At 41.3% G+C, this 12,145-nt stretch overlaps 1 protein-coding gene and 2 long non-coding RNA genes across 9 annotated transcripts in view; 2 read left to right on the top strand and 1 right to left on the bottom strand.

Moving 5' to 3' along the window:
- Positions 1 to 12,145, top strand: part of LOC127535530 (zinc finger protein OZF-like) — a 104,773-nt gene that overhangs the window by 23,735 nt on the left and 68,893 nt on the right. The gene's annotated exons all lie outside the window — the stretch shown is intronic.
- On the top strand, positions 4,925 to 10,220 carry LOC127535576 (uncharacterized). Of its 5 annotated transcripts, none has more exons than XR_007944440.1 (9): positions 4,925 to 5,615; positions 6,511 to 6,578; positions 6,760 to 7,024; positions 7,304 to 7,496; positions 7,574 to 7,673; positions 7,761 to 7,923; positions 9,489 to 9,588; positions 9,721 to 9,839; positions 10,102 to 10,220. It is a non-coding gene; the product is annotated as an uncharacterized LOC127535576 (long non-coding RNA). The 5 variants fall into 5 exon arrangements; XR_007944439.1 differs by lacking the exon at positions 4,925 to 5,615 and adding an exon at positions 6,128 to 6,375; XR_007944438.1 differs by lacking the exon at positions 4,925 to 5,615 and having other exon boundaries at positions 6,132 to 6,578.
- LOC127535570 (uncharacterized) overlaps positions 10,059 to 12,145 on the bottom strand; it is a 97,284-nt gene continuing 95,197 nt past the window's right edge. Inside the window, exon 5 of the long non-coding RNA XR_007944424.1 lies at positions 10,059 to 10,818. This is a non-coding gene — a long non-coding RNA (uncharacterized LOC127535570). The remainder of the gene's footprint in view (positions 10,819 to 12,145) is intronic.

Genomic DNA, 12,145 nt, shown 5'->3' with positions numbered 1-12,145 from the left:
TCCCAAGGACACCTGTTGACTTCTGGACTTCCGAGTACGTCTCCATGGCAGCCTGCTGTGTTATCGCTTCCATCTGTGAACTGAGATACCAGAGTTCTGGGACGGAAGGAGATTGGCTACACGCATACACACACACTTGGACTCATGAACTGAGGACTCAGCTCACATTGCACACACATGCCCATTCCCCCCCTCCAAGGCCGCCTCCGCAAACCTTTCCACTGCGATGCACAGTGGGTAAGACTTCCGTGCGCAGTGCACCACCCTATGGCGCAGCAGTTGCATAGGAGACTGACCGCTGTGAGGAGCCACCCGTCCATCACCCCTTATCCTTATCCCATCTGACCTTGTCTAACGTCATGCTTTGACTGTTGCGGGTGTGTTTTTTTTTAGGATCCCTTCTCAAATTGAATCTCCCAACTTGGAGGCTACATTTGATAATGAACCTTTTTTTCATTTTACCCTCTGCTATTATCCCATACCCTGTTAAAGATGTTTGTTTTTCTTTCTTTTTCCTCAAGACAGGCGTGCTCCCAACGCTGCTGCAGCCCGAGCTGCCATTGGCAGGACAGCTCAAATGAAATTTCATTGTATATGAAAGTGTACAACGACAATAAAGGTCTGATTGATTGATTGATTGATTGGTTGTGCGGGCTGAGAGGGACAGAAGAGGTAGAGAGGGGTAAAGAGGGGGAGGGGAACAGGGAACATAAAACAGACAATTTGATACATGCATGATAAGACAGACGATACAAAGTAGAAGCTAACATGTAAACTGATCCATAGTTTCCTGTTCTGGTGTACAGCTCTGGCATTAAATCTACTACATGTATAGATGGCAGTAAAATTCAAACAGTATGTAGAAGAGCATATCAAGTAAAGTGAGGGTGATGCAGAGTAGACTGGTGGAAATGGACAGCTGGAAGCAGAGGGCTGGAGGAAGGTCAGCAGCAGCAGCCCACAGTGGACATGATGGAGACTGGACCAGTTGGTGGAACATCAACCACAGATCTGAAGCATCCAGCTCTGGGACCAGGGACACTCGGAGAAAGGACACAGGGACAAACAGAGTTAGTGTAATGCAATAACGGTATAGGTTTATATATTAAATATAAAGGTGTATAGAGAAGAGCTCAGTGCATCCAGAGAGGTCCCCCAGCAGCCTATAGGCCTATAGCAGCAGAACTGGGGGCAGAACTAAGGGACGTCCAAGAGGGAGACTCCAGCTGACCCCCTCAGGGTCACCCAGTCAGCCCTAACTAGAAGATCTGTCAAAAAGGAAGGTTTTAAGCCTGATCTTTAAAATAGAGAGGGTGTCTGCCTCCCGACACCAACATTATTATGTTTTGAAGCAACACGCAAGTGGTTTTACTAGTAGTAGCTGATACACTCCTGCAAATTTCAAAATCAGAAATGTTGAAAACAGGTGAAGCTGTGCTGCAGTTTCTGCTGGTTAGATAAAGGTCTTATGCTATTTATTTCTCCTATTGTCACCACATAGGCCATTACAAAATTCAGCCGCATGAGTGCTGACGAGGACCAGAGGGCGGGAGCATATTACTCCAGTTTTAAAATCGCTGCATTGGCTCCCCGTGCGCTTCAGGATCGATTTTAAGGTTCTTTTATTAGTTTATAAATGTTTTAATGGTCTTGGGCCTTCTTATTTATCAGACTTACTTTTACCGTATCAACCCTCTGGTGCGGGCCTTTTATCTATACCACAAGTTAGATCTAAAACACACGGGGAGGCGGCATTCGGTTACTATGGTCCCCGTTTGTGGAACAGCCTGCCGGAGAACCTCAGGGCTGCAGAGAGTGTTTATGTTTTTAAAAAGAGGCTCAAGACTCATCTTTTTAACCAGGCCTTCAACTAGTTTTGATAATTCTTAACCCTTCTCCTTATGCTTTTTAATTGTTATTATTATTTATTATGACTACATTTTTGAACTTTAGGGGTTTATGGTTTTATATATTTTAACCTTTATCTTAACTTATTTTTATAGATTTTTATTTTATTTATTTCAGTTCTAGTGTTTTAATTCTTCAGTGTTTTACCGGCGGGGGGTGGGGGTGGGGGGGGGGCTCCCACACGGGGAGCTGTTTCTGTCCATGGGGGTGTTAACCCTTGGTCCCCATACCCCCTACCCAATTGCCCCCACCCCCCTCCCCCATAACCCCCACTGGTCTGTGACCCTCTCAGTGTGGCTGCCCCCCCTCCTTCCTTCTAGCCTCGGTGCCTAACCATGTCCTGATGATGTCATGTTGTGTGGGTGTGTGAGTTTGTGTATGTGTGTGTGTGTGTGTGTGTGTGTCTGTGTGTGTTCTTGTACTTGCTACATGGTGAGAACCATTTTCTGCATTTAACTATCAAAGTGAGGACATTTTTACAAAGTGAGGACATTCTGGCCGGTCCTCACTTTGAAACAGCCATGTTTGAGGGTGAAGACTTGTTTTTAGAGAACAGCTATGAATTGAGGTTTGGTTAGGGTTAGGGTAAGGGTTAGGGTTAGACGATCAGTTGTGATGGTTAAGGTTAGGGTAAGGCTCTAGGAAATGCATTACGCCTATGGATGTCCTCACTAAGATAGAAGGACAAACGTGTGTGTGTGTGTGTGTGTGTGTGTGTGTGTGTGTGTGTGTGTGTGTGTGTGTGTGTGTGTGTGTGTTTGCATGTGTATTGCAGCTGTCTGGGTGTATGTAAGAGGGGAGTGCATAATCTACCTGTGGGGGGGTGTTTTGTGAAAATGGGGAAGGGAGAGCTGGGTATATGCTTCAGTTTTAGACTTATCTCCTGTGATGTTCTGCCTTTTGTTGAACGGATTAAATGGATGGATTATGTGACCAAATACTCATATGACTTGTTTTTTTTTGTCAGCAGATTGCAAACAACGATGGAGCGCAAGAGTCACGTCTGCAGTGTGTTCTACAAACACTTCACTGAGAAGTCAAGCTTGGCCCGCCACATGAAGCTTCATGGTCCAAAGGAGCACAAGTGCAGTGTGTGTGGGAACAGCTTCAGTATGGAATTATATTTGTGTCACAATCCTGAGCGCACACTGTGAAATTTTGAGCACAGAAAAACTTAATCTGAGCAAACAAAAATCTATTCTGCACTCAAAAAATATATTTTCATATTTGCAACTGTAACCCTCTCTAGCACCCGTCACCTTAGACAGGGTGAGGTGCTACAAAAGAAAGAAGAAAAAAAAGGTCAAGGGTTATCTCTGACCTCGGCTTGAAGAGGAGGTGGCTTTATGCTGGCCTGTCTGTGGAAGCAAACATATAAATTCCACCCCAAGGAACACACGGTGACAAAATGTAAAGTTTTAAAAGGAAGTATAATCACTTAAATGTAGAATAGAAATTTTGCAATTTGAAATAATAAAAGAGAATGAAATTATCTTCAGTAGCCTTCAACAATCAGTTACTATAATTTAGTTCAAATTCAACCAGAACACAGGTCTATTCAGATCATGAAAGAACATTTAAAACTAAACTCTGAGATCTCAGGAAAACAACAAATGAAATAAACTCCAAAAAAACAAGACCAATAAACCAAGAAATTAAATAAAATAAAGCGAGTGCACTCGTTCTACCGCCGTCCCTCAAAAGCAAGTCCAAAGTCAATGGTTGTTGAACCAAGTGGTGTCCCAGCCCGATCTCACGAGGATTCGTGAAACTGTCACGTAAATTTTTGTTTCGGTTTCGTGCGCACCAACACGATTTCGTCATGTTTTTCGTGCCGCTCACCACGAAATGCACACCAATGTATTTTAAACGGCGGACTTTTCGTGCCACTCAGAACGTATTTCAAAAGAATGTGTATATTATATTTTTAATGTAAAACCGCGGTGAATCCAACGCTATATTTTGCATGACATCGTCCCTAACCATAACCCTAACCATAACCTAACCATAAGCCGGTGGTACACTTACCAATTTGCATAGGAATTTCAAGAATGTCTGGCGGCCGGCGGCCGCAAACGCGATCACACAAGCAGTATACGCCGATGGACAGCTTAGATCGTCATGAATCCGCCGGTATAAACCACTTTCAGATGTGATTACCACAGCGAAAAACATTTCGTGGTGAGCGGCACGAAAAACATGACGAAATCGTGTTGGTGCGCACGAAACCGAAACTAAAACTTACGTGACAGTTTCACGAATCCCCGTGAGACCGGGTTGGGTGTCCAGGATGGGGAAGCAGGGTGGAGAAGCAGGTCTGTCGCAGTAGGAGACGGTGGACGGAAGCACCAGGAATCCAGCAGAAGGATGTCAACACAAAAAACCAGCCTACACAGTAGGTAGAGAATTACTAATCCATTCTACAACAATGCTCAAGTTAGCATTATTCAGTAACATTTTCATAAGCTCAAGTTAACATCAATAATAACTTCATACATTTCAGAAAACCACATACATATTATCATAATAGCACCAATAACATATTTAACCAACTTTACCAAGCAGTAGAATAAGAAATACTACTACTAGAAATACACACTTGGCTAGAAACCATGTGCTCCAACATCCAAACAGGCCTTATTTGGCTAGCATGAAAAACACACAATAATGGAACGAAAGGGTAAAAAACACAAAAGCATTCACAAACAAAATATTTCCAGTTTCAAATGATAATTACCCTCACGAAAACATCCCGACTGGTTTTTAAAAAGAGCAAAGCCTAGTAAGTAGTTCAATAGCCACCGCAGCTACCATGCTAAAATGCCATGATGCCATGTTAGCGGCTATGCTACTCACCGGGAACGATTTTCCTTCACTCGGTCAATAGCCGCACAAAATGACAGCTCCTCGGAAACTTCAAAGTATCCAGTGATGTTCCAGTCTGCTATCTCCTCTATTTTCTTTTCTTCTCCATTCTTTTCAATTCCAAAAATCCAGGACGACACACACCACACCGCACCGCAGGCAGGAAGGGAAAAACGTCAAAGATAGCTTACAAAAAAAAGATGATCACTCCTCGCACCTTTCGCGCACCGGAGTCACAACTGCTTCTCTTAAAGGAGCAGTAACATAGCGTCAATACAGCTAAGGACAAAAAGTAAATAAATAAATAAATAACCAGGGCCTTATAAACCCGGGTTACACAACTATCCACATGCACACACAATCTTAGTGTTTTTCATTCTGCTGTCCTGTGGATCTCTGCTCTACGTCCTCGCTACGTCTCTCTCGCTCAACATCTACTCTCTGCACGCGCTCAACTCTGCCTTCACGCTCGCTCGACTCTGCACGGCGTTACAAACGTGCCACAAAACCAGCCAATCACAGACTTCTGACTCTATCCAATCGGGTCCCTGTTTTGGCCGCCTCTCAGAAGCGCTGTTAAAAATGATCGCTAAATCAACTGGAGTTCTGCTATATACGCTGGACTGCGACAGATTTTCAGTGAGTATTGTTTTATTATTGAATTACATTAAATAAAGCACTATTTTGTTTAGTGTGTTAAAGTACAGCTGTAATGTTTTGGTACGGTTTTGCAGAAAGTCGGTCCTGCTTCCACAACAAAACGAGGGATTTAGCAGATGTGCTAGCTAAACAGCATGACAGATCCAAATAATGACAACCCAAATACTCCGCCACCATGTCAGGTTTTTATTAGCTTTGCTTTTGATTAAACTTTCTATTAACCAACCTTTCAGGTTAAAGCTGATTTACTAGCAGGAGTCAAAGCTGTAGAGCTTAAGCTAACCTAATAGCTAATGAAAACTTTGTTGGACATTAGTGTTTGATTTCAAAGTGTTAAATACTTTGTGTTTTGACAGAACATATTAACTTTACATTTGGTATTGATTTAGGGTCAAAGTGTGGTTGAGTTAGCAGCCAGAAATCTAATAACTTTGTTGGTTAACACCATGGCCACAACTAGTTCACCAAGCCCTACAGAGACCAGACAGCCAGAGCCTAGAAATGGAACTGTACCGCAAGAGATGGCAACGTTTGTGCATGTTTACTCAATCATATGTTTTTATTCATAATATTGTGAATTTGATGTTCTCATTTGGTTTGTGGATGTGTTTAACAGAGACATTTAAATTCATATATAATCAGAACTGAGAGAGTCTAAAAAAATCTAATTATCTAGTATTTGACTATATTATTTATAAATGCATACATATATGTCCTGTGCAGAGCTTTTCCAGGATACTTCAGATCAAACTTTAGTCGAGGTAAAAAGAGGTGTTTAACTTCCAGCCTCCTAGAACAACCAGCAAGACCATTACTCTCAATTTTTATCTGCTTCCAAAAAACACACCCTACACACCTTTGCCAGTTGAGGAGCTTGAACTCCTTCAAGCTGGCATGAGAAGACAAACGGTGTCGCTGCCTGACCACAGTGACCATGTAGAGGTAGTCAGTTCAGAGTTTTGACTTTCCGTGTTTAAGGCGGTCATTGGGCAACACTTTTAACCCAAATTACATGTTAACGTCTATATTGTAGTGTTTTATTTCTCTCTCTCTTTTCTTTGTTGTCAAATTTCAAAGGTCCTGGCTGAAACATTCCCAAAAATGGAAGATCTTTATGGGGGGGTGGCTCTTGCATAAAGCAACAGGTTTGTAAGGCCAGGATTGTGTATTTTTGTATCACATCCCACTCCTGTAGTTGTAATTTATTTTAGTTGTACATAAGGGCTAATGCTGCACAGGCATTTAGTTGTAAGCATTAGAGATGGCTCGTTGACGATAAATAGGTGTATTTTTAATTAGAATATGTTTGTGTTTCTTACAATAAAGGTGGCAGTGGTCGACAGAAGCTCACTGTAATTCCACCAGAAGCAGAGGGTTGTTCTGTAAAAACTCTGAGAGCTCAGTCAGGAGGGGGTAAAGCCACTATTTACATAGTGCCACTACAGGAGACATTAGACACCTCTCCTCTGCCTCCTGACTCGCAGCACTTTTCAAAGATGCCAAAGAAGACATGTTAGCAGTGTAATGAAGTGATGCCTCTGCAGATGCTTGCAATAAAGGAAAATGACTTTCTGATGAGAGTGATGAAGAGGTGAGAAAACATAGCTTTTGTTTCATTGTGATGGAAATGACAAAACACACGGTGTTTATTAAAGTGGCTGTTTTCTCAAACAGCAGCATCCACACCACACAGGTTTGTTTTTAAAAATAAGCTTTGCTTTGTTCTTTTAGCAGGTTTTTAGAATCTCAGCACATGCTGCAATAAGTTATAACCACCTTTCATTTGATTGCCCTTTCTTTGTTAAATGGGTCAAAGGTTTACCATGTTTGGCAGCAAAGGGCTCATGAGCTTTCTATTCTCCTCCTAAAGCGTGGAAGATCTATTACACTTCCTTGAACAACAAGCTGACACCACAACAGAATTTAAATTGTGTGTGGACAGAGAAAGCCTTCCAGAGGTATCCTCCAGTGGCAGAGGAACAAACTGCATCTGACATCAGTGCTCTCAAGGTGGTGTACAGAGGAGAGTCATACAGGAGCACTGAAGAAAGAGTTTGTGACAGGTACGTTTTCCATGACCTGTGTCCTTATGTTAATAACAGAAGATCACCTTAAACTGGGGTTTGCTTTTGTGCCTAAGATATGATAACAGGTATCGAAAACAGATTCTTTGAAGGACCTGGAAGTCAGGGTAAAAATCCCAGGTACTCTCTGACAGACCTTGATGATGAAAACTTCAGGTTGGTCACATAACTGTTGTACATCACTATATGTAACACACATCATTAAAAATAAAATAAACACCCTTTTTCTCCATGTATTCACAGAACTGTTGGTGAAATAATTGCAGTCAGCCTGGCCCAAGGTGGCCCAGCTCCTGCTTTTTTTTAGGACTGGTGCTACCGTTTCCTGTGCACAGGAGAGGTGGATTTTAGTAGTTTATCGAAGGAGGATGTGGCTGACCAAGAATCTTCCCTACTCATCAGCAGAGTGAGCACCTTGTCTAGCACACTGCTACGCTTTTAATTCACACCTTTCTCTGAACAGTGAACACTTTCAGGTTGAACATGTGGCTGATGCAGTTATAAACTGTGGATACACAAGCCAGATCAAGCTGGATAATAAACAAAACATCATTCAGTAAGAAACAACAACTGTCATTGAAATATTTTTACTTTAGCTTCCGTCAATTTTCGCCTGAAATTTCTACTGAGATGTACAGAAAATAAATTGAATGCTGTTCTTGAACTGTTTGGAGTACATGCATGGTTGGGGTCTCATTTAAAAGCTGACAACCTGAATTTCCACCCAGTCACTCAGAATTACTCTAGGTGCTACTGGCACAGAGTATTTCATGTTGGCACACACTGAATTAGGATGAATTTTATTCTTGCCTACATTTTTTCCCTAATAAAACACCTGAAAATCAGTGTGGCAGCACTGTGACAGCTTGAAAACACAAAAAGGCAACAGCCTGGGGTCTTACATAGTTCAGATCAAAATTTCAGAGCAATACTACAAGAAATGAGTGTTTCACACATGTTTTTGTACTGATATGGCCCGGCGCTGTCAATTTTGGACACCCTCTGCACACCCTGGGCAAAAATGGTATATGTTCATTTTTCAGCCCGTTTTCACATTATTTTCACTCCAAAAACTCATAAAGAACTCAAAAAAGGCAGTTCAGAGCAGCTCCAGTGTGGATCAGACCCAGAGACTGGGAGAGACACAGAGAGGCTGCAGCTGCAGCCAGAGCCGATGTGTGAAACGTCACAGAACCCCGCTGGCAGAGGCTCTATTTATATCCTGGTATTCAGCAGCTCATTGGCTACCAGCCCTGTCAGTCAAACGTTTCCTCCAACGTGATTTGCTCAGAATTTACTGACGAAATGAGGTAGGTCCAGATCGGTCAGTCAAGGCTACGGTTGGCCGTTTAGGGTTCGGAGGCAGGCCAGAGTCACTTGATTGGTTGAAATGTGGTGTAAACATAAAGGAAAGACTTCAGTCGCCATTTTGAGTCCAAGACCGCGTGGATCTCTGTACGCTGAATAAAAATATGAACATAAATACAGTGAATTATGAAATGCGCAGCGCCGCGTGTGCGCACACGGAGCCGAGCTATTTGTGGATTATTTACTTATTTCCAGACATGTTTTGGACAAAATATTATACTTGCTGGTATTGTCTGGATGCCTAAGCTTGGATTCTGGCCGGTTTTTGTGGATTATTTTCATCTTTGACCAGTAAAGAGCGTCCAAAGGTGAGTTCTGCCCTTTAAATGTTTTGTTGTTTGTTGGAGAAATGTGTTTATATTACCTGCTGTGGTAATCGCATCTGAAAGTGGTTTATACCGGCAGATTCATGAGAATCTAAGCTTTCCATCGGTGTATAGTGTTTGTATAATCGTGTTTGCAGCTTCGGACATTCTTTCGGACATTCTTTAAATTGTTATGCAAATCTCAAATGTCCTGCGGGCGGGACACTGAAGCTTTAAACCAGTTTTTGATTTTTGTGTTCTTTCGTTCATAGTGCTATGGTCTTGCACTCTACCACAGACTGATTCCAATGCTTCAACAAGTGAGAAAGGCCATGGAACTGTATGTTCTGCTCAGTCAGAGGGCTGCAAACCCTGAAGCTTTACACACTTTACTCAAAGTAAGCATTATTCATAACAGTTTAACTCGCCGTGTTCTGGCAGACAATCGCCCTGTTCTGGATTTTGTTCTTTCTTATCTATGTATATGAATTTTAACACCAGTCGTATATTCACTTACTCTTTTTATCCAGATGCTGATTTCATAATGATGAACTGCCGACCACAGCTCAGTGAAAAGGGGACATCTCAGGAGAGAACTGAGAGATTATAAACTTCATGCAAGATTTTTGCCAGGAGCTTGAAATATCAGGTACTATGGTATACAGGACTGCAGGCAAGTAACTAATAATCAGTACAGTTGAGGTATGCAGTAGGTCTGTTATGCCACTTGTCCAATTAGAAGCAAGCGTCACAGCGAATCAAAACAAAGTAGTTCTGAGTGCTCACACTTATCATGATAACCAGGCTATAAGATGATTATTACACTATTACTACATGATTATTTAAATTGAAATTCCTTAAGTTCAAATTGTTTGTAACATGTTTTATTTCTTATATTTTAAACCTCACAGTGCTGCAGTTGAGGAGCCACTCTCTTGGAGTTCAGCATGAAGAGCCCACATTCCCATCCTCCCTGATGAAAAGAGACATTTCAAAATAATATTCATGTTTGACCACGACTGCAGGGAGCGACTTGGAGATCACTCCATTTGTTACCAAACTGTGAGCGCATGCACTCGTACAGTAACTTTTCCAGTGCAGCATCTCAACACTTACACTGAATTCAGAAGACTTATGAGTGAAGCAGTTAGATGGTGGCTTCCACAGAGTTTAACAGAAACAGCCCTCTGGTAATCTGAAACAAAAAATGAGAAGCTATTTCTAAACATTAACTGATAGAATATGTTCATAGCTAATGAAAAAAGCAAAACAATTGTTCCTGTTAGCTCAGTGTTTGACTTCCTCTTCAGTCATACAGATTCCCTTTTATACAGGGTTCTCTTGCTTTTATTAGTTAGAAAAACTTCAATCATTTTGTCACTGTGCTGGAATATTTGTTGACTTTCAAGTTCCTGTCCAAATGTCTATTGGTTGGACACCTGTTGCAAGAACCTTAAGTATAAGTGACGACCATGTGACTCTGAATGTTCCAGAGGGTTGATAGTTCTCTGAAGTTCTTCCAGGGCTTCATCATCCAGTGGGCACTCAAATTCAGGAACCACAACTGTGCCATGAGAGTCTTCCTGCAGCACAGCACTCTGCCAGTCAACGCCTGGGTCCTGAAGGTCCTGAAGGTCCTTTGAATTCAAAACATATCAGTCAGGAATGGATACTTGTTGAAATACAGTTTTGGTATTTGTGCGAGTTTTTTTTAATAATAAACACATTACAAAAAGTGATGCTTTATTTTTGTTCATCAGCATAGAAATGACTTCATTAGAAGTAGTAGAAACGAAAAAAAAAATCAGGATCATCCCACAAATCATGACATATTTCCTGATTCAGGCCTTATAAACAGTACAGTACTCTTCATTTTATGAAAATATGTGGGCTTTGTAAACTACAGTCTGTAATAGTCTAATCTATCAGAATGCGTAGCAGATACGTACTGCTCAGTCTTACAACTCAACTTCTTAAAATACATGTCCTACTTGTTTTTACATCATATTGTACCTTGAGTCTCTCCCCCTCGTCCAGATCTTGTAGACGTCCCATGAACCACAGCTGTTCAGGGGTGAGACCTCCCTCTGTCCGCAGAGAATGATTATTCCATCCTTCCATAAAGGTATCAAGATCTGCCCGGAGTCGGGGACAAAGCCGTCGTGCACACCAAAGAGAAGAGTGGCATCAGATATGTCAAGTAGACCATCCTCTTCCAGAGAGTGAAGAATGTCATGGTACTTTTTCCAGAGATGAAGCTCGATCTTCCTGTTCCTCGTGTGGCAAACATGAAATGTGCAATATCCAGGTTTTCTACTCCCTGATCTGCCCTAACCCTGTAACCAAAATAGATAAAGTTGTATCAGTAATAGTTAATGCAACTTATACAGATTTAATCAAACTTCATATAACTAGAGAATCAGGTCAGAATACCTTGACGGTAAGCCATGAAGCTGGACCGATGTGATGAAGAATGAGAATGCAGTTTGTGCTCTGTTATTTGTTGCAGCATCCAAGTACAAGACCTGCAGTAAAACCACACGGATAATGTACAGATCTGTGTTTAGCTAACAGCATATTATAACATTGTTCTTTGTAGCATTTGGTACCTCATTTGTTGTGTTATTTTATTTTTAAAAAAACATCAATGTGGTATATCCTACAAACAAAAACACTCCATACAATGAGTTTATTAGACACATACAGCTGAAACAATGCAGCAAAATTTTTCATTGAACCAATTGCACGTTTAAATAATATTAAAAAATGTAATAAAGCAAAAAAAAAAAACTGGATCTCAGATACACAACTTTATATTCATTTTACCTTCTGCAAAGTGAATGGGGCTGTAGTTCTGCCAACAGTTACTATCTGAGATATACTACATCTTTAAATAACTTTTTTATTAATGTTTTTGTGCTAGAAATGGTAGAAATGGTGAAAGTGTGACCAGCT

Source organism: Acanthochromis polyacanthus, chromosome 9, assembly GCF_021347895.1.
Source record: "Acanthochromis polyacanthus isolate Apoly-LR-REF ecotype Palm Island chromosome 9, KAUST_Apoly_ChrSc, whole genome shotgun sequence".
In the NCBI taxonomy this organism is placed as follows: Eukaryota; Metazoa; Chordata; class Actinopteri; family Pomacentridae; genus Acanthochromis; species Acanthochromis polyacanthus.
Note: the sequence above shows the minus strand (reverse complement) of the source record. Positions and strands in the feature narration are given on the sequence as shown.